This window comes from Mus musculus, chromosome 1 (genome assembly GCF_000001635.26).
Source record: "Mus musculus strain C57BL/6J chromosome 1, GRCm38.p6 C57BL/6J".
In the NCBI taxonomy this organism is placed as follows: Eukaryota; Metazoa; Chordata; class Mammalia; order Rodentia; family Muridae; genus Mus; species Mus musculus.
In genome coordinates, this window is record NC_000067.6 from 177,916,066 (window position 1) to 177,936,050 (window position 19,985).

The 19,985-nt window shown below is 43.0% G+C and overlaps 1 protein-coding gene across 6 annotated transcripts in view; it reads left to right on the plus strand.

Moving 5' to 3' along the window:
• Catspere1 (cation channel sperm associated auxiliary subunit epsilon 1) overlaps window positions 1-19,985 on the plus strand; it is a 153,835-nt gene that overhangs the window by 107,647 nt on the left and 26,203 nt on the right. The gene's annotated exons all lie outside the window — the stretch shown is intronic.

Below are 19,985 nucleotides of genomic sequence, written 5' to 3' on the forward strand. Positions count from 1 at the left end.
TTAGGTATTAAACAGTTTTATTCATTTACTTCAACTGTTTGTGTTTTCTTGGTTTTCATTAAAAGATTTATTCTTTTTCTCCAATTGTTTGTGTTTTCCTGGATTTCTCTAAGCAGTCTATTCATTTCCACATTGAAGACTTCTACCATCCTCATGGAGTTGGCTTTAAGGTCTTTTTCTTGTGCTTCACCTATGTTGGAATATTCAGGGCCTGCATTAGTGGGATGACTGAGCTCTGGTGGACACATTGCCCTGGCTACTATTGATTGTGTTCTTATGCTGGCATCTAGGCATCTGGGTTTGCGGTGATTATAGATCCAGATGACGATGTGTGAGTTTGTCTCTGTTGGGTGGGTGTTTTGTTTTTGGGTTTCTCCTCTTTGGGTGTTTTGGAGAGTGGGATGGGCTGTGTGTTGCCTGTTTTCCTGGTCTGCTCAGGTGCTCAAAGGAAATGCCTGCTAGTGTTAGAGGCTGATGTGCAGTGATGAGAGTAAAGGGGGGTTAGGAGGAGATAGTCTGTGGGATCTACAGGAGATGGGGCAGTGGTGAGTGTCTAAAGCTGGTATTCTGTTACAGTGCTAGGGATGAGATTCTACCTTTAGCCTTTTGTAAATATTTTTTTTAATTTATTTTTTTTATTAGGTATTTTCCTCGTTTACATTTCCAATGCTATCCCAAAAGTCCCCCATACTCACCCCCCCCCCCCGATCCCCTACCCTCCCACTCCTCCTTTTTGGCCCTGGCGTTTCCCTGTACTGGGGCATATAAAGTTTGTAAGTCCAAAGGGCCTCTCTTTCCAGTGATGGCTGATTAGGCCATCTTTTGATACATATGCAGCTAAAGACAAGAGCTCAGGGGTACTGGTTAGTTCATATTGTTGTTCCACCTATAGGGTTGCAGCTCCCCTTAGCTCCTTGGGTACTTTCTCTAGCTCTTACATTGGGGCCGTGTGACCCATCCACTAGCTGACTGTGAGCATCCATTTCTGTGTTTGCTAGGCCCCAGCATAGTCTCACAAGACACAGCTATATCTGGGTCCTTTCAGCAAAATCGTGCTAGTGTATGCAATGGTGTCAGCGTTTGGAAGCTGATTATGGGATGGATCCCTGGATACGGCAATCACTAGATGGTCCGTCCTTTCGTCACAGCTCCAAATTTTGTCTCTGTAACTCCTTCCATGGGTGTTTTGTTCCCATTTCTAGGAAGGGGCAAAGTGTCCACACTTTGGTCTTCATTCTTCTTGAGTTTCATGAGTTTAACAAATTGTATCTTATATCTTGTGTATCCAAAGTTTCTGGGCTAATATCCACTTATCAGTGAGTACATATTGTGCGAGTTCCTTTGTGATTGGGTTACCTCACTCAGGATGATACCCTCCAGGTACATCCATTTGCCTAGGAATTTCATAAATTCATTTTTTTCCATTTTTTATTAGGTATTTAGCTCATTTACATTTCCAATGCTATACCAAAAGTCCCCCATACCCACCCACCCCCACTCCCCTACCCACCCACTCCCCCTTTTTGGCCCTGGCGTTCCCCTGTACTGGGGCATACAAAGTTTACTTGTCCAATGGGCCTCTCTTTCCAGTGATGGCCGCCTAGGCCATCTTTTGTTACATATGCAGCTAGAGTCAAGAGCTCCAGGGTACTGGTTAGTTCATAATGTTGTTCCACCTATAGGGTTGCAGATCCCTTTAGCTCCTTGGGTTCTTTCTCTAGCTCCTCCATTGGGAGCCCTGTGATCCATCCATTAGCTGACTGTGAGCATCCACTTCTGTGTTTGCTAGGCCCCGGCATAGTCTCACAAGAGATAGCTACATCTGGGTCCTTTCAATAAAATCTTGCTAGGGTATGCAATGGTGTCAGCGTTTGGTTGCTGATTATGGGGTGGATCCCTGGATATGGCAGTCTCTACATGGTCCATCCTTTCATCTCAGCTCCAAACTTTGTCTTGTAACTCCTTCCATGGGTGTTTTGTTCCCAATTCTAAGGAGGGGCATAGTGTCCACACTTCAGTCTTCATTCTTCTTGAGTTTCATGTGTTTAGCAAATTGTACCTTATATCTTGGGAATCCTAGGTTTGGGGCTAATATCCACTTATCAGTGAGTACATATTGTGTGAGTTCCTTTGTGAATGTGTTACCTCACTCAGGATGATGCCCTCCAGGTCCATCCATTTGGCTAGGAATTTCATAAATTCATTCATTTTAATAGCTGAGTAGTACTCCATTGTGTAGATGTACCATATTTTCTGTATCCATTCATCTGTTGAGGGGCATCTGGGTTCCTTCCAGCTTCTGGCTATTATAAATAAGGCTGCTATGAACATAGTGGAGCATGTGTCCTTCTTACCAGTTGGGGCATCTTCTGGATAAATGCCCAGGAGAGGTATTGCTGAATCCTCCGGTAGTACTATGTCCAATTTTCTGAGGAACCGCCAGACTGATTTCCAGAGTGGTTGTACAAGCCTGCAATCCCACCAACAATGGAGGAGTGTTCCTCTTTCTCCACATCCTCGCCAGCATCTGCTGTCACCTGAATTTTTGATCTTAGCCATTCTGACTGGTGTGAGGTGGAATCTCAGGGTTGTTTTGATTTGCATTTCCCTGATGATTAAGGATGATGAACATTTTTTCAGGTACTTTTCTGCCATTCGGTATTCCTCAGGTGAGAATTCTTTGTTCAGCTCAGAGCCCCATTTTTTAATGGGGTTATTCGATTTTCTGGAGCCCACCTTCTTGAGTTCTTTACATATATTGGATATTGGTCCCCTATCCGATTTGGGATATGTAAAGATCCTTTCCCAATCTGTTGGTGGTCTTTTTGTCTTATTGACGGTGTCTTTTGCTTTGCAGAAGCTTTGCAATTTTATGAGGTCCCATTTATCGATTCTCAATCTTACAGCACAAGCCATTGCTGTTCGATTCAGGAATTTTTCCCCTGTACCCAAATCTTCGAGGCTTTTCCCTACTTTCTCCTCTATAAGTTTCAGTGTCTCTGGTTTTATGTAAAGTTCCTTGATCCACTTAGATTTGACCTTAGTACAAGGAGATAAGTATGGATCGATTCGAATTCTTCTACATGATAACAACCAGTTATGCCAGCACCATTTGTTGAAAATGCTGTCTTTTTTCCACTGAATGGTTTTAGTTCCCTTGTCAAAGATTAAGTGACCATAGGTGTGTGGATTCATCTCTGGGTCTTCAATTCTATTCCATTGGTCTACTTGTCTGTCACTATACCAGTACCATGCAGTTTTTATCACAATTGCTCTGTAGTACAGCTCTAGGTCGGGCATGGTGATTCCACCAGAGGTTCTTTTATCCTTGAGAAGAGTTTTTGCTATCCTAGGTTTTTTGTTATTCCAGATGAATTTGCAGATTGCTCTTTCTTTTTTTTTTCCATTTTTTATTAGGTATTTAGCTCATTTACATTTCCAATGCTATACCAAAAGTCCCCCATAGCCACCCACCCCCACTCCCCTACCCACCCACTCCCCTTTTTTTTTTGGCCCTGGCGTTCCCCTGTACTGGAGCATATAAAGTTTGCGTGTCCAATGGGCCTCTCTTTCCAGTGATGGCCGCCTAGGCCATCTTTTGATACATATGCAGCTAGAGTCAAGAGCTCCGGGGTACTGGATAGTTCATAATGTTGTTCCACCTATAGGGTTGCAGATCCCTTTAGCTTCTTGGGTACTTTCTCTAGCTCCTTCATTGGGGGCCATGTGATCCATCCAATAGCCGACTGTGAGCATCCACTTCTATGTTTGCTAGGCCCAGGCATACTCTGACAAGAGACAGCTTTATCAGGGTCCTTTCAGCATAATCTTGCTAGTTTATGCAATGGTGTCAGCATTTGGAAGCTGATTATGGGATGGATCCCCGGATATGGCAGTCTCTACATGGTCCATCTTTTTATCTCAGCTCCAAACTTTGTCTCTATACCTCCTTCCAAGGGTGTTTTGTTCCCACTTCTAAGGAGGGGCATAGTGTCCACACTTCAGTCTTCATTTTTCTTGAGTTTCATGTGTTTAGGAAATTGTATCTTATATCTTGGATATCCTAGGTTTGGGGCTAATATCCACTTATCAGTGAGTACATATTGTGTGAGTTCCTTTGTGAATGTGTTACCTCACTCAGGATGATGCCCTCCAGGTCCATCCATTTGGCTAGGAATTTCATAAATTCATTCATTTTAATAGCTGAGTAGTACTCCATTGTGTAGATGTACCACATTTTCTGTATCCATTCCTCTCTTGAGGGGCATCTGGGTTCCTTCCAGCTTCTGGCTATTATAAATAAGGCTGCTATGAACATAGTGGAGCATGTGTCCTTCTTACCAGTTGGGGCATCTTCTGGATATATGCCCAGGAGAGGTATTGCTGGATCCTCCGGTAGTACTATATCCAGTTTTCTGACGAACCGCCAGACTGATTTCCAGAGTGGTTGTACAAGCCTGCAATCCCACCAACAATGGAGGAGTGTTCCTCTTTCTCCACATCCACGCCAGCATCTGCTGTCACCTGAATTTTTGATCTTAGCCATTCTGACTGGTGTGAGGTGGAATCTCAGGGTTGTTTTGATTTGCATTTCCCTGATGATTAAGGATGTTGAACATTTTTTCAGGTGCTTCTCTGCCATTCGGTATTCCTCAGGTGAGAATTCTTTGTTCAGTTCTGAGCCCCATTTTTTAATGGGGTTATTTGATTTTTTGAAGTCCACCTTCTTGAGTTCTTTATATATGTTGGATATTAGTCCCCTATCTGATTTAGGATAAGTAAAGATCCTTTCCCAATCTGTTGGTGGTCTTTTTTTCTTATTGACGGTGTCTTTTGCCTTGCAGAAACTTTGGAGTTTCATTAGGTCCCATTTGTCAATTCTCGATCTTACAGCACAGGCCATTGCTGTTCTGTTCAGGAATTTTTCCCCTGTGCCCATATCTTCAAGGCTTTTCCCCACTTTCTCCTCTATAAGTTTCAGTGTCTCTGGTTTTATGTGAAGTTCCTTGATCCACTTAGATTTGACCTTAGTACAAGGAGATAAGTATGGATCGATTCGCATTTTTCTACACGATAACAACCAGTTGTGCCAGCACCAATTGTTGAAAATGCTGTCTTTCTTCCACTGGATGGTTTTAGCTCCCTTGTTGAAGATCAAGTGACCATAGGTGTGTGGGTTCATTTCTGGGTATTCAATTCTATTCCATTGGTCTACTTGTCTGTCTCTATACCAGTACCATGCAGTTTTTATCACAATTGCTCTGTAGTAAAGCTTTAGGTCAGGCATGGTGATTCCCCCAGAGGTTCTTTTATCCTTGAAAAGAGTTTTTGCTATCCTAGGATTTTTGTTATTCCAGATGAATTTGCAAATTGCTCCTTCTAATTCGTTGAAGAATTGTGTTGGAATTTTGATGGGGATTGCATTGAATATGTAGATTGCTTTTGGCAAGATAGCCATTTTTACAATGTTGATCCTGCCAATCCATGAGCATGGGAGATCTTTCCATCTTCTGAGATCTTCTTTAATTTCTTTTTTCAGAGACTTGAAGTTTTTATCATACAGATCTTTCACTTCCTTAGTTAGAGTCACGCCGAGATATTTTATATTATTTGTGACTATTGCAAAGGGTGTTGTTTCCCTAATTTCTTTCTCAGCCTGTTTATTCTTTGTGTAGAGAAAGGCCATTGACTTGTTTGAGTTAATTTTATATCCAGCTACTTCACTGAAGGTGTTTATCAGGTTTAGGTGTTCTCTGGTGGAATTTTTAGGGTCACTTATATATACTATCATATCATCTGCAAAAAGTGATATTTTGAGTTCCTCTTTTCCAATTTGTATCCCCTTGATCTCCTTTTGTTGTCGAATTGCTCTGGCTAATACTTCAAGTACTATGTTGAAAAGGTAGGGAGAAAGTGGGCAGCCTTGTCTAGTCCCTGATTTTAGTGGGATTGCTTCCAGCTTCTCTCCATTTACTTTGATGTTGGCTACTGGTTTGCTGTAGATTGCTTTTATCATGTTTAGTTATGGGCCTTGAATTCCTGATCTTTCCAAGACTTTTATCATGAATGGGTGTTGGATTTTGTCAAATGCTTTCTCTGCATGTAACGAGATAATCATGTGGTTTTTGTCTTTGAGTTTGTTTATATACTGGATTACGTTGGTGGATTTCCGTATATAGAACCATCCCTGCATCCCTGGGATGAAACCTACATGGTCAGGATGGATGATTGTTTTGATGTGTTCCTGGATTCGGTTAGCAAGAACTTTATTGAGGATTTTTGCATCGATTTTCATAAGGGAAATTGGTCTGAAGTTCTCTATCTTTGTTGGGTCTTTTTGTGGTTTAGGTATCAGAGTAATTGTGGCTTCATAGAATGAGTTGTGTAGAGTACCTTCTGTTTCTATTTTGTGGAATAGTTTGTGAAGAACTGGAATTAGATCTTCTTTGAAGGTCTTATAGATCTCTGCACTAAATCCATCTGGTCCTGGGCTTTTTTTGGTTGGGAGACTATTAATGACTGCTTCTATTTCTTTAGGGGATATAGGACCATTTAGATCATTAACCTGATCTTGATTTAGCTTTGGTACCTGGTATCTGTCTAGAAACTTGTTCATTTCATCCAGGTTTTCCAGTTTTGTTGAGTATAGCCTTTTGTAGAAGGATCTGATGGTGTTTTGGATTTCTTCAGGATCTGTTGTTATGTTTCCCCTTTCATTTCTGATTTTGTTAATTAGGATGCTTTCCCTGTGCCCTCTAGTGTGTCTGGCTAAGGATTTATCTATCTTGTTGATTTTCTCAAAGAACCAGCTCCTTGATTGGTTGATTCTTTGAATAGTTCTTCTTGTTTCCACTTGGTTGATTTCACCCTTGAGTTTGATTATTTCCTGCCTTCTACTCCTCTTGGGTGAATTTGCTTCCTTTTGTTCTAGAGCTTTTAGGTGTGTTGTCAAGCTGCTAATGTGTGCTCTCTCCAGTTTCTTTTTGGAGGCACTCAGAGCTATGAGTTTTCCTCTTAGGAATGCTTTCATTGTGTCCCATAAGTTTGGGTATGTTGTGGTTTCATTTTCATTAAACTCCAAAAAGTTCTTAATTTCTTTCTTTATTCCTTCCTTGACCAAGGTATCATTGAGAAGAGTGTTGTTCAGTTTCCACGTGAATGTTGGCTTTCTATTATTTATTTTGTTATTGAAGATCAGCCTTAGTCTATGGTGATCTGATAGAATGCATGGGACGATTTCAATATTTTTGTATATGTTGAAGCCTGTTTTGTGACCAATTATGTGGTCAATTTTGGAGAAGGTACCATGAGGTGCTGAGAAGAAGGTATATCCTTTTGTTTTAGGATAAAATGTTCTGTAGATATCTGTTAAGTCCATTTGTTTCATAACTTCTGTTAGTTTCACTGTGTCCCTGTTTAGTTTCTGTTTCCCTGATCTGTCTATTGGTGAAATGTTGCGCGCACTCAACAGGCCAGGAAGAACGACGCTGCTACAGGATCCTTCTGCACACATTTATTCAGTCCTATTTCTTCTTTCTCCATATATCTCCCTTGTTTTTATATCTCCCTTGTTTATATATCTCCCTTGTTTTTATATCTCCCTTGTTTTTATATCTCCCCTGTTTTTATATCTCCCCCGAACCCTGGGCCTCTCACTCCTTTTATACTCTCTCTCATCCACGCACCGCAGGCCACGCCCCCTCGCCAGTCACGAGGCTTCAGCTAATCAGGGCAGCAGGGGCAAATCTCCACCAAATTGGATTCACCTGTATCCTGGTACACCTGCGCAGCACTCAAGATGTTTGTGTCTTATATGAGGAAGTCAGGTGCAAGTCATATGACTTAGCTGCAGTCCCTGGCGCCTTTGGGACTGCCGCCACACCCGCTCCCCACAATTCCCCCTTTTTTCTTTTTTGGCAGAGAGAATGTCTGTAGATAGCCCCTCACAGCCATGCCCCTTACCCGTCCTTGGGTGACAAACAGCATTGGTTTGATCCCTGTCTTAGGTTGGTGACATGCCCAGGGAGTCTTATCACTGACTACCTCTCTATCATGCCAAGCCACACCTGGGGAGATTGTGTTTTGCTTGCGGCAGGTGCATCAAAAGGCCAGGATGTTGATTAATCTATGGCCAAATCTTAATTGCTGCAAGCAAGCCTCATGGGTGAAGGTAGAGGTCTGATCCCCAGTGTGCAAGCATAGGGGCCCTACACAAAACCATCTCTTAGGCTCATCACCCAGAGAGGTCTTGGCCAGCTCCCGTGTCGTTTTTCCTGGGGGAAGGGAACTAGGACACTGAACCTTCATGCAATCAGACGTGCCTTCCACAGGATGCCAACAGCAAGCTATCCTCTGTGCAGTGCTTAGCCTCGCACCCCACGGCATAACGCAGCATAATTTCTTTTAGAGCGGCAAACCGAATCTGAGGAGATTGTCCCGCCTCCACTGCAGCAAAAGCCTACGCTACCATGGCGAAAGTGCGGACCCGCACACTCTGCACCTAACACATGTGCCAAACACAAAACACACACACTATAACAAGCATACATCCCAGGGCTCTCATCCCCGCTCATCTTCCCTGAAGCAAGGGATAGATGGCCAGCGGGGCTATCTCTTTAAGGGGAATTCAGGGATCAAAAAGCGTGGAAAAATTTGAATGTCATGTCGAGCTGGTATCGGCTTCTGGAATACCGAAAGGATCTCTCATCTCGGCTCCATCCTTTGTGCTTGTGGGATCATCCACCACATCCACAGGGGCAACTGGATCAGGAGCCTCATTCTTGCAGCGTCTCACCAATCTCTCCGGCACCCAAAGAGGTTCCGTCTGGTCCTGTGGAAACACACAAACAGACCCTCTCGCCCACATCAACACCTGATCCGGTCGATCCCCAGTGGAGATGGACACAATACCTCGTGGTGATGAGACCATAACCTCAATCACCTGTGTGTCCATCTGGGGAGTCAATACGAGAGTCAAGTTTTCACTGCTGAGGAGGCATAGGGAGGAGGCACAGAAGCTAATTTGCCTTCCTCCTCCGCCTTGGCTCTTTTGTTTTGTCCTTTCTGTCCACCTGATAACACTGTGTCTCCTTTCTTTTTCCTTTTTCTTTTTAAGCCCTTCTCCTCTTCCGACATACTTTCTTGTTGCTCTGTAAGGATTTGCTGACCTGTCTTGACTGCCTCTCGATTCAAACAGTAACAGAGTCCATATATCAGAACAAACAAGACCAAAACTATCAGACCTACCCACAAAGGGTCAATGGGAGAAAAAAGCATAACTACACAGCGAGGATCTATTGATCACTACACTGAGCTTATCATAGTTCCTTAACTTGTCCCAAAACCGTGAACCTTAACTTGTCCCAAAGCCGGGAACCTTAACTTGTCCCAAAGCCGGGAACCTTTCGTTACCTTGTGCCTACTTCCTGGCAACTTTATGCTTGCCTCTATTTTATCCGAGGTCCTTCCCAAACTCCTGGGGTCGCAAGTTTCACTCACCATGAACTTACCCTGCCAGCAACCACTGACTGCTGAAAGTTCTGAACTCGGTGGGGGAGTCGGTTCCCCGTACGGGCCACCAATTGTCGCGCCCGCTCTCAACCAGCAAGAACGATGCGACCACCAGTCCTTCTAACAGCAGTTTATTCAGTCCTCATCTTTCTTCTTTCTCTTCATCAGTACCGTTCCCCAGCTGAAGAGTTCTGAATCCACGCCGGATCCTTCTCAACAGTCTGTTTCACGGGAACCTTTATTAACCGCTCCTTCCCAGTGATGCAGTTCTGAATCCTCCCTGTAGCAGGGGGTCTTCGCTTGTGCCTGAAGATGTTTCTTTTCCCGGGTTTCGGCACCAACTCTCGAGCGCGCCCCCAACTCGCCAGGAAGAACGACGCTGCTACAGGATCCTTCTGCACACATTTATTCAGTCCTATTTCTTCTTTCTCCATATATCTCCCTTGTTTTTATATCTCCCTTGTTTATATATCTCCCTTGTTTTTATATCTCCCTTGTTTTTATATCTCCCCTGTTTTTATATCTCCCCCGAACCCTGGGCCTCTCACTCCTTTTATACTCTCTCTCATCCACGCACCGCAGGCCACGCCCCCTCGCCAGTCACGAGGCTTCAGCTAATCAGGGCAGCAGGGGCAAATCTCCACCAAATTGGATTCACCTGTATCCTGGTACACCTGCGCAGCACTCAAGATGTTTGTGTCTTATATGAGGAAGTCAGGTGCAAGTCATATGACTTAGCTGCAGTCCCTGGCGCCTTTGGGACTGCCGCCACACCCGCTCCCCACAGTGAAAGTGGTGTGTTGAAGTCTCCCACTATTATTGTGTGAGGTGCAATGTGTGCTTTGAGCTTTACTAAAGTTTCTTTAATGAATATGGCTGCCCTTGTATTTGGAGCATAGATATTCAGAATTTAGAGTTCCTCTTGGAAGATTTTACCTTTGATGAGTATGAAGTGCCCCTCCTTGTCTTTTTTGATAACTTTGGGTTGGAAGTCGATTTTTTTAGATATTAGAATGGCTACTCCCGCTTGTTTCTTCACACCATTTGCTTGGAAAATTGTTTTCCAGCCTTTTACTCTGAGGTAGTGTCTGTCTTTTTCCCTGAGATGAGTTTCCTGTAGGCAGCAAAATGTTGGGTCTTGTTTATGTAGCCAGTTTGTTAGTCTATATTTTTTTATTGGGGAGTTGAGTCCATTGATATTCAGAGATATTAAGGAAAAGTAGTTGTTGCTTCCCGTTATTTTTGTTGTTAATGTTGGCATTTTGTTCTTGTGGCTGTCTTCTTTTAGGTTTGTTGAAGTATTATCTTCTTGCTTTTTCTAGGGCGTGGTTCTCATCCTTGTATTGGTTTTTTTTCTGTTATTATCCTTTGAAGGGCTGGATTCGTGGAAAGATAATGTGTGAATTTGGTTTTGTCGTGGAATACTTTGGTTTCTCCATCTATAGTAATTGAGAGTTTGGCCGGGTATAGTAGCCTGGGCTGGAATTTGTGTTCTCTTAGCGTCTGTATAACATCTGTCCAGGCTCTTCTGGCTTTCATAGTCTCTGGTGAGAAGTCTGGTTTAATTCTGATAGGCCTGCCTTTATATGTTACTTGACCTTTTTCCCTTACTGCTTTTAGTATTCTATCTTTATTTAGTGCATTTGTTGTTCTGATTATTATGTGTCGGGAGGACTTTCTTTTCTGGTCCAGTCTATTTGGAGTTCTGTAGGCTTCTTGTATGTTCATGGGCATCTCTTTCTTTAAATTTGGGAAGTTTTCTTCTATAATTTTGTTGAAGATGTTTGCTGGTCCTTTGAGTTGAAAATCTTCATTCTCTTCCACTCCTATTATTCGTAGGTTTGGTCTTCTCATTGTGTCCTGGATTTCCTGGATGCTTTGCGTTAGGATCTTTTTGCATTTTCCATTTTCTTTGATTGTTGTGCCAATGTTCTCTATGGAGTCTTCTGCACCTGAGATTTTGTCTTCTATCTCTTATATTCTATTGCTGATGCTCACATCTATGGTTCCAGATTTCTTTCCTAGGGTTTCTATCTCCAGCGTTGCCTCACTTTGCGTTTTCTTTATTGTGTCTACTTCCCTTTTTAGGTCTTGGGTGGTTTTATTCAATTCCATCACCTGTTTGGTTGTGTTTCCCTGCAATTCTTTAAGCGATTTTTGTGCTTCCTCTTTAATGTCTTCTACCTGTTTGGTTGTGTTTTCCTGCAATTCTTTAAGGGATTTTTGTACTTCCTCTTTAATGTCTTCTACCTGTTTAGCAGTGTTCTCCTGTATTTCTTTTAGTGAGTTATTTAAGTCCTTCTTGATGTCCTCTACTATCATCATGAGATATGCTTTTAAATCCAGGTCTAGCTTTTCGGGTGTGTTGGGGTGCCCTGGACTGGGCGAAGTGGGAGTGCTGGGTTCTGATGATGGTGAGTGGTCCTGGTTTCTGTTAGTAAGATCCTTACGTTTACCTTTCGCCATCTGGTAATTTCTGGAGTTAGTTGTTATAGTTGTCTCTGTTTAGAGATTGTTTCTCTGGTGATTTTGTTACCCACTATCAGCAGACCTGGGAGACTGGCTCTCTCCTCTGAGTTTCAGTGGTCAGAGCAGTCTCTGCAGGTAAGCTCTCCTCTTTCAGGGAGGGTGCACAGTTATCTGGCGTTTGGACCTCCTCCTGGCCGAAGATGAAGGCCCAAAAAAAGATCTTTCCCAGAAGCTGTGTTGCTTTGGCCTGTCACAGATGCCGTTGTTTCAGTAGTCTGCACTCTCACCTGTGTATACTACTTTCCGCATAGGCCTCTCGGGCCAGGCGGACACCTGTCCTCTGGCCCCAAAGGTGGCTGGTTGTCTGGAGCAGAAAATGGCACCACCTCAGAAGCTCTGTGGCTCTCGCCTGTCCCAGAAGCTGCTAGCTTCTGTAGTCCACACTCTCACCTGCAGACTGCCTGCCATGGAGACCCAGAACTGAGTTGGCTCCCTTGGAACCTGAGGCAGAAGCCTCCCAGGCTGGCAGACATCTGTTCTCTGGCGCCAAAGGTGGCTGGTTGTCTGGAGCCAAAAATGGCGCCGCCTCAGAAGCTCTCGCCTGTACCAGAAGCTGCTAGCCTCTGTATTCCTCACTCTTACCTGCAGACTGCCCGCCGCGGAGTTCTGGAACCGAGATGGCTACCGAGGGAACCTGAGGCAGAAGCCTCCCAGGCCTGCGGATACCTGTCCTCTGGCCCCGAAGGTGGCTGGTTGTCTGCAGGCTGCCCGCCGTGGAGTCCCGGGACTCACCAGAAGTCTTAAGATCGCTTGGCGGGTGTTGTGGGTAGCTGGCGATAGTCAGCTGACTGTGCGCCCTACCTACTCCTGTGCTGCTCGGACTGGAAGGGGCCTTTTGTAAATATTCGCATACTCGTTTTTTATTGAAACATACTTTGGATTGAATCAGGTGTGTACTACAGTGGTCAGTCCAAGCTTTAATTTATTAAAGAAATGTCACAATGGCCGCCCCGTGGATGCAGTGCTGCCATCTATGTATGAGGGTCCCAATTTCCCCATAACCTCTCCAAGATTTGTTGATCTCTGTTTTGGGTTTTACTTTTTACTAGATAAAATTGTGTAGTTGCTAAGTACACCATGGTGTTTTGAAGTCATTATGGAATGATTAAATCTAGCTAATTAAAAGTTACATTGTCTCTCTGTGGTAAGAACTTTGCAGCAGTGTGTCAGCAGATTTATTGGTCAGCGTTCTCTGGATTAATTGAATTTATAGAATGGATTTATATAGAGAAAGAAAGAGGATTTATTTTTTTTTTTTTTTTTTTTTTTTTTTTTTTTTTTCTTTTTTTTTTTTTCCATTTTTTATTAGGTATTTAGCTCATTTACATTTCCAATGCTATACCAAAAGTCCCCCTTACCCACCCACCCCCACTCCCCTACCCACCCACTCCCCCCCTTTGGCCCTGGCGTTCCCCTGTACCGGGGCACACAAAGTCTGCGTGTCCAATGGGCCTCTCTTTCCAGTGATGGCCGACTAGGCCATCTTTTGATATATATGCAGCTAGAGTCAAGAGCTCAGGGGTACTGGTTAGTTCATAATGTTGTTCCACCTATAGGGTTGAAGATCCCTTTAGCTCCTTGGGTACTTTCTCTAGCTCCTCCATTGGGAGCCCTGTGATCCATCCATTAGCTGACTGTGAGCATCCACTTCTGTGTTCGCTAGGCCCCGGCATAGTCTCACAAGAGACAGCTACATCTGGGTCCTTTCGATAAAATCTTGCTAGTATATGCAATGGTGTCAGCGTTTGGATGCTGATTATGGGGTGGATCCCTGGATATGGCAGTCTCTACATGGTCCATCCTTTCATCTCAGCTCCAAACTTTGTTTCTGTAACTCCTTCCATGGGTGTTTTGTTCCCACTTCTAAGGAGGGGCATAGTGTCCACACTTCAGTCTTCATTTTTCTTGAGTTTCATGTGTTTAGGAAATTGTATCTTATATCGTGGGTATCCTAGGTTTTGGGCTAGTATCCACTTATCAGTGAGTACATATTGTGTGAGTTCCTTTGTGATTGTGTTACCTCACTCAGGATGATGCTCTCCAGGTCCATCCATTTGGCTAGGAATTTCATAAATTCATTCTTTTTAATAGCTGAGTAGTACTCCATTGTGTAGATGTACCACATTTTCTGTATCCATTCCTCTGTTGAGGGGCATCTGGGTTCTTTCCAGTTTCTGGCTATTATAAATAAGGCTGCTATGAACATAGTGGAGCATGTGTCCTTCTTACCAGTTGGGGCTTCTTCTGGATATATGCCCAGGAGAGGTATTGCTGGATCCTCCGGTAGTACTATGTCCAATTTTCTGAGGAACCGCCAGACTGATTTCCAGAGTGGTTGTACAAGCCTGCAATCCCACCAACAATGGAGGAGTGTTCCTCTTTCTCCACATCCTCGCCAGCATCTGCTGTCACCTGAATTTTTGATCTTAGCCATTCTCACTGGTGTGAGGTGGAATCTCAGGGTTGTTTTGATTTGCATTTCCCTGATGATTAAGGATGTTGAACATTTTTTCAGGTGCTTCTCTGCCATTCGGTATTCCTCAGGTGAGAATTCTTTGTTCAGTTCTGAGCCCCATTTTTTAAGGGGGTTATTTGATTTTCTGAGGTCCACCTTCTTGAGTTCTTTATATATGTTGGATATTAGTCCCCTATCTGATTTAGGATAGGTAAAGATCCTTTCCCAGTCTGTTGGTGGTCTTTTTGTCTTATAGACAGTGTCTTTTGCCTTGCAGAAACTTTGGAGTTTCATTAGGTCCCATTTGTCAATTCTCGATCTTACAGCACAAGCCATTGCTGTTCTGTTCAGGAATTTTTCCCCTGTGCCCATATCTTCAAGGCTTTTCCCCACTTTCTCCTCTATAAGTTTCAGTGTCTCTGGTTTTATGTGAAGTTCCTTGATCCACTTAGATTTGACCTTAGTACAAGGAGATAAGTATGGATCGATTCGCATTCTTCTACATGATAACAACCAGTTGTGCCAGCACCAATTGTTGAAAATGCTGTCTTTCTTCCACTGGATGGTTTTGGCTCCCTTGTCGAAGATCAAGTGACCATAGGTGTGTGGGTTCATTTCTGGGTCTTCAATTCTATTCCATTGGTCCACTTGTCTGTCTCTATACCAGTACCATGCAGTTTTTATCACAATTGCTCTGTAGTAAAGCTTTAGGTCAGGCATGGTGATTCCACCAGAGGTTCTTTTATCCTTGAGAAGAGTTTTTGCTATCCTCGGTTTTTTGTTATTCCAGATGAATTTGCAAATTGCTCCTTCTAATTCGTTGAAGAATTGAGTTGGAATTTTAATGGGGATTGCATTGAATCTGTAGATTGCTTTTGGCAAGATAGCCATTTTTACAATGTTGGTCCTGCCAATCCATGAGCATGGGAGATCTTTCCATCTTCTGAGATCTTCTTTAATTTCTTTCTTCAGGGACTTGAAGTTTTTATCATACAGATCTTTCACTTCCTTCGTTAGAGTCACGCCAAGATATTTTATATTATTTGTGGCTATTGAGAAGGGTGTTGTTTCCCTAATTTCTTTCTCAGCCTGTTTATTCTTTGTGTAGAGAAAGGCCATTGACTTGTTTGAGTTAATTTTATATCCAGCTACTTCACCGAAGCTGTTTATCAGGTTTAGGAGTTCTCTGGTGGAATTTTTAGGGTCACTTATATATACTATCATATCATCTGCAAAAAGTGATATTTTGACTTCCTCTTTTCCAATTTGTATCCCCTTGATGTCCTTTTGTTGTCGAATTGCTCTGGCTAATACTTCAAGTACTATGTTGAAAAGGTAGGGAGAAAGTGGGCAGCCTTGTCTAGTCCCTGATTTTAGTGGGATTGCTTCCAGCTTCTCTCCATTTACTTTGATGTTGGCTACTGGTTTGCTGTAGATTGCTTTTATCATGTTTAGGTATTGGCCTTGAATTCCTGATCTTTCCAGAACTTTTATCATGAATGGGTGTTGGATCTTGTCAAATGCTTTTTCTGCATCTAACGAGATGATCATGTGGTTTTTGTCTTTGAGTTTGTTTATATAATGGATTACATTGATGGATTTTCGTATATTAAACCATCCCTGCATCCCTGGAATAAAACCTACTTGGTCAGGATGGATGATTGCTTTAATGTGTTCTTGGATTCGGTTAGCGAGAATTTTATTAAGGATTTTTGCATCGATGTTCATAAGAGAAATTGGTCTGAAGTTCTCTATCTTTGTTGGATCTTTCTGTGGTTTAGGTATCAGAGTAATAGTGGCTTCATAAAATGAGTTGGGTAGAATACCTTCTACTTCTATCTTGTGAAAAAGTTTGTGCAGAACTGGAGTTAGATCTTCTTTGAAGGTCTGATAGAACTCTGCACTAAACCCGTCTGGTCCTGGGCTTTTTTTGGCTGGGAGACTATTAATAACTGCTTCTATTTCTTTAGGGGATATGGGACTGTTTAGAAGGTCAACTTGATCCTGATTCAACTTTGGTACCTGGTATCTGTCCAGAAATTTGTCCATTTCGTCCAGGTTTTCCAGTTTTGTTGAGTATAGCCTTTTGTAGAAGGATCTGATGGTGTTTTGGATTTCTTCAGGATCTGTTGTTATGTCTCCCTTTTCATTTCTGATTTTGTTAATTAGGATTTTGTCCCTGTGCCCTTTAGTGAGTCTAGCTAAGGGTTTATCTATCTTGTTGATTTTCTCAAAGAACCAACTCCTCGTTTGGTTAATTCTTTGAATAGTTCTTCTTGTTTCCACTTGGTTGATTTCACCCCTGAGTTTGATTATTTCCTGCCGTCTACTCCTCTTGGGTGAATTTGCTTCCTTTTTTTCTAGAGCTTTTAGATGTGTTGTCAAGCTGCTAGTATGTGCTCTCTCCCGTTTTTTCTTGAAGGCACTCATAGCTATGAGTTTCCCTCTTAGAAATGCTTTCATTGTGTCCCAAAGGTTTGGGTACGTTGTGGCTTCATTTTCATTAAACTCTAAAAAGTCTTTAATTTCTTTCTTTATTCCTTCCTTGACCAAGGTATCATTGAGAAGAGTGTTGTTCAGTTTCCATGTGAATGTTGGCTTTCTGTTATTTATTTTGTTATTGAAGATCAGCCTTAGTGCATGGTGATCTGATAGGATACATGGGACAATTTCAATATTTTTGAATCTGTTGAGGCCTGATTTGTGACCTATTATGTGGTCAATTTTGGAGAAGGTACCATGAGGTGCTGAGAAGAAGGTATATCCTTTTGTTTTAGGGTAAAATGTTCTGTAGATATCTGTCAGATCCATTTGTTTCATCACTTCTGTTAGTTTCAGTGTGTCCCTGTTTAGTTTCTGTTTCCATGATCTGTCCATTGGTGAAAGTGGTGTGTTGAAGTCTCCCACTATTATTGTGTGAGGCGCAATGTGTGCTTTGAGCTTTACTAAAGTTTCTTTAGTGAATGTGGCTGCTCTTGTATTTGGAGCATAGATATTCAGAATTGAGAGTTCCTCTTGGAGGATTTTACCTTTGATGAGAATGAAGTGTCCCTCCTTGTCTTTTTTGATGACTTTGGGTTGGAAGTCAATCTTATCAGATATTAGGATGGCTACTCCTGCTTGTTTCTTCATACCATTTGCTTGGAAAATTGTTTTCCAGCCTTTCATTCTGAGGTAGTGTCTATCTTTTTCTCTGAGATGAGTTTCCTGTAAGCAGCAAAATGTTGGGTCTTGTTTGTGTAGCCAGTTTGTTAGTCTATGTCTTTTTATTGGCGAGTTGAGACCATTGATGTTAAGAGATATTAAGGAAAAGTAATTGTTGCTTCCTGTTATTTTAGTTGTTAAAGGTGGCATTCTGTTCTTGTGGCTGTCTTCTTTTAGGTTTGTTGAGGGATTACCTTCTTGTTTTTTCTAGGGCGTTGTTCCCGTTCTTGTATTGGTTTTTTTCTGTTATTATCCTTTGAAGGGCTGGATTCGTGGAGAGATAATGCGTGAATTTGGTTTTGTCGTGGAATACTTTGGTTTCTCCCTCTATGATAATTGAGAGTTTGGCTGGGTATAGTAGCCTGGGCTGCAGTTTGTGTTCTCTTAGTGTCTGTATAACATCTGTCCAGGCTCTTCTGGCTTTCATAGTCTCTGGTGAAAAATCTGGTGTAATTCTGATAGGCTTGCCTTTATATGTTACTTGACCTTTTTCCCTTACTGCTTTTAGTATTCTATCTTTATTTAGTGCATTTGATGTTCTGATTATTATGTGTCGGGAGGAATTTCTTTTCTGGTCCAGTCTATTTGGAGTTCTGTAGGCTTCTTGTATGTTCATGGGCATCTCTTTCTTTAGATTTGGGAAGTTTTCTTCAATAATCTTGTTGAAGATGTTTGCTGGTCCTTTGAGTTGAAAATCTTCATTCTCATCCACTCCTATTATCCGTACGTTTGGTCTTCTTATTGTGTCCTGGATTTCCTGGATATTTTGAGTTAGGATCTTTTTGCATTTTCCATTTTCTTTGATTGTTGTGCCGATGTTCTCTATGGAATCTTCTGCACCTGAGATTCTCTCTTCCATCTCTTGTATTCTGTTGCTGATGCTCAAATCTATGGTTCCAGATTTCTTTCCTAGGGTTTCTATCTCTAGTGTTGCCTCGCTTTGAGTTTTCTTTATTGTGTCTACTTCCCTTTTTAGGTCTAGTATGGTTTTGTTCATTTCCATCACCTGTTTGTATGTTTTTTCCTCTTTTTCTGTAAGGACTTCTACCTGTTTGATTGTGTTTTCCTGTTTTTCTTTAAGGACTTGTAACTCTTTAGCAGTGTTCTCCTGTATTTCTTTAAGTGATTTATTAAAGTCCTTCTTGATGTCCTCTACCATCATCATGAGATATGCTTTTAAATCTAGGTCTAGGTTCTCAGGTGTGTTGGGGTTCCCTGGACTGGGCGAAGTGGGTGTGCTGGGTTCTGGTGATGGTGAGTGGTCTTGGTTCCTGTTAGTAAGATTCCTCCGTTTACCTTTCGCCATCTGGTAATCTCTGGAGTTAGTAGTTATAGTTGACTCTGTTTAGAGATTGTTCTTCTGGTGATTCTGTTACCGTCTATCAGCAGACCTGGGAGACAGATTCTCTCCTCTGAGTTTCAGTGCTCAGAGCACTCTCTGCTGGCAAGCTCTCTTACAGGGAAGGTGCGCAGATATCTTGTATTTGGACCTCCTCCTGGCCGAAGAAGAAGGCCCAAAACAGGACCTTTCTCAGACACTGTGTTGCTTTGGCAGTTCCCAGGTGGTACAGACTCTCACCTAAGCAGACTAAATTCCTAAGTTCCTTGGAGTCCCGGGACCAAGATGGCGACCGCTGCTGCTGTGGCTTAGGTCGCCTCCCCAGCCGGGCGGGCACCTGTCCTCTGGTCCGGAAGGTGGCCGGCTGTCCCCGGCCCACACAGGGTGCTGCCTCAGCGCCTCTGTGCTTCTGCCTGTTCCAGAAGCTGTCAGGTTCTCTGGCGCACCCTCTCACCTGTTCAGACTAATTTCCTAAGTTCGGCGGGTCCCGGACCAAGATGGCGACCGCTGCTGCTGTGGCTTAGGCCGCCTCCCCAGCCGGGCGGGCACCTGTCCTCTGGTCCGGAAGGTGGCCGGCTGTCCCCGGCCCACACAGGGTGCTGCCTCAGCGCCTCTGTGCTTCCGCCTGTTCCAGAAGCTGTCAGGTTCTCTGGCGCACCCTCTCACCTGTTCAGACTAATTTCCTAAGTTCGAAAGAGGATTTATTAAAATGACTTAAATAAAGGCAGTTGTCCAGATAATCCAAAAATAGCTGCCTATGCACAGAAGGTCTAAGAAACCCAGTACTTGTTCAGTCCATTAGGCTGGGTATCTCAGCTTGTCTTCAGTACATGCTGGAATCCTGAAGAAGTAGGCTATAATGCCAGTGAAGGAATGGACTTGCTTAGTGAGGCAAAAGCAAGCAGGCAAAAAGCAATAGATTCCAAGGAAGGCATGGCCCAGATTAGA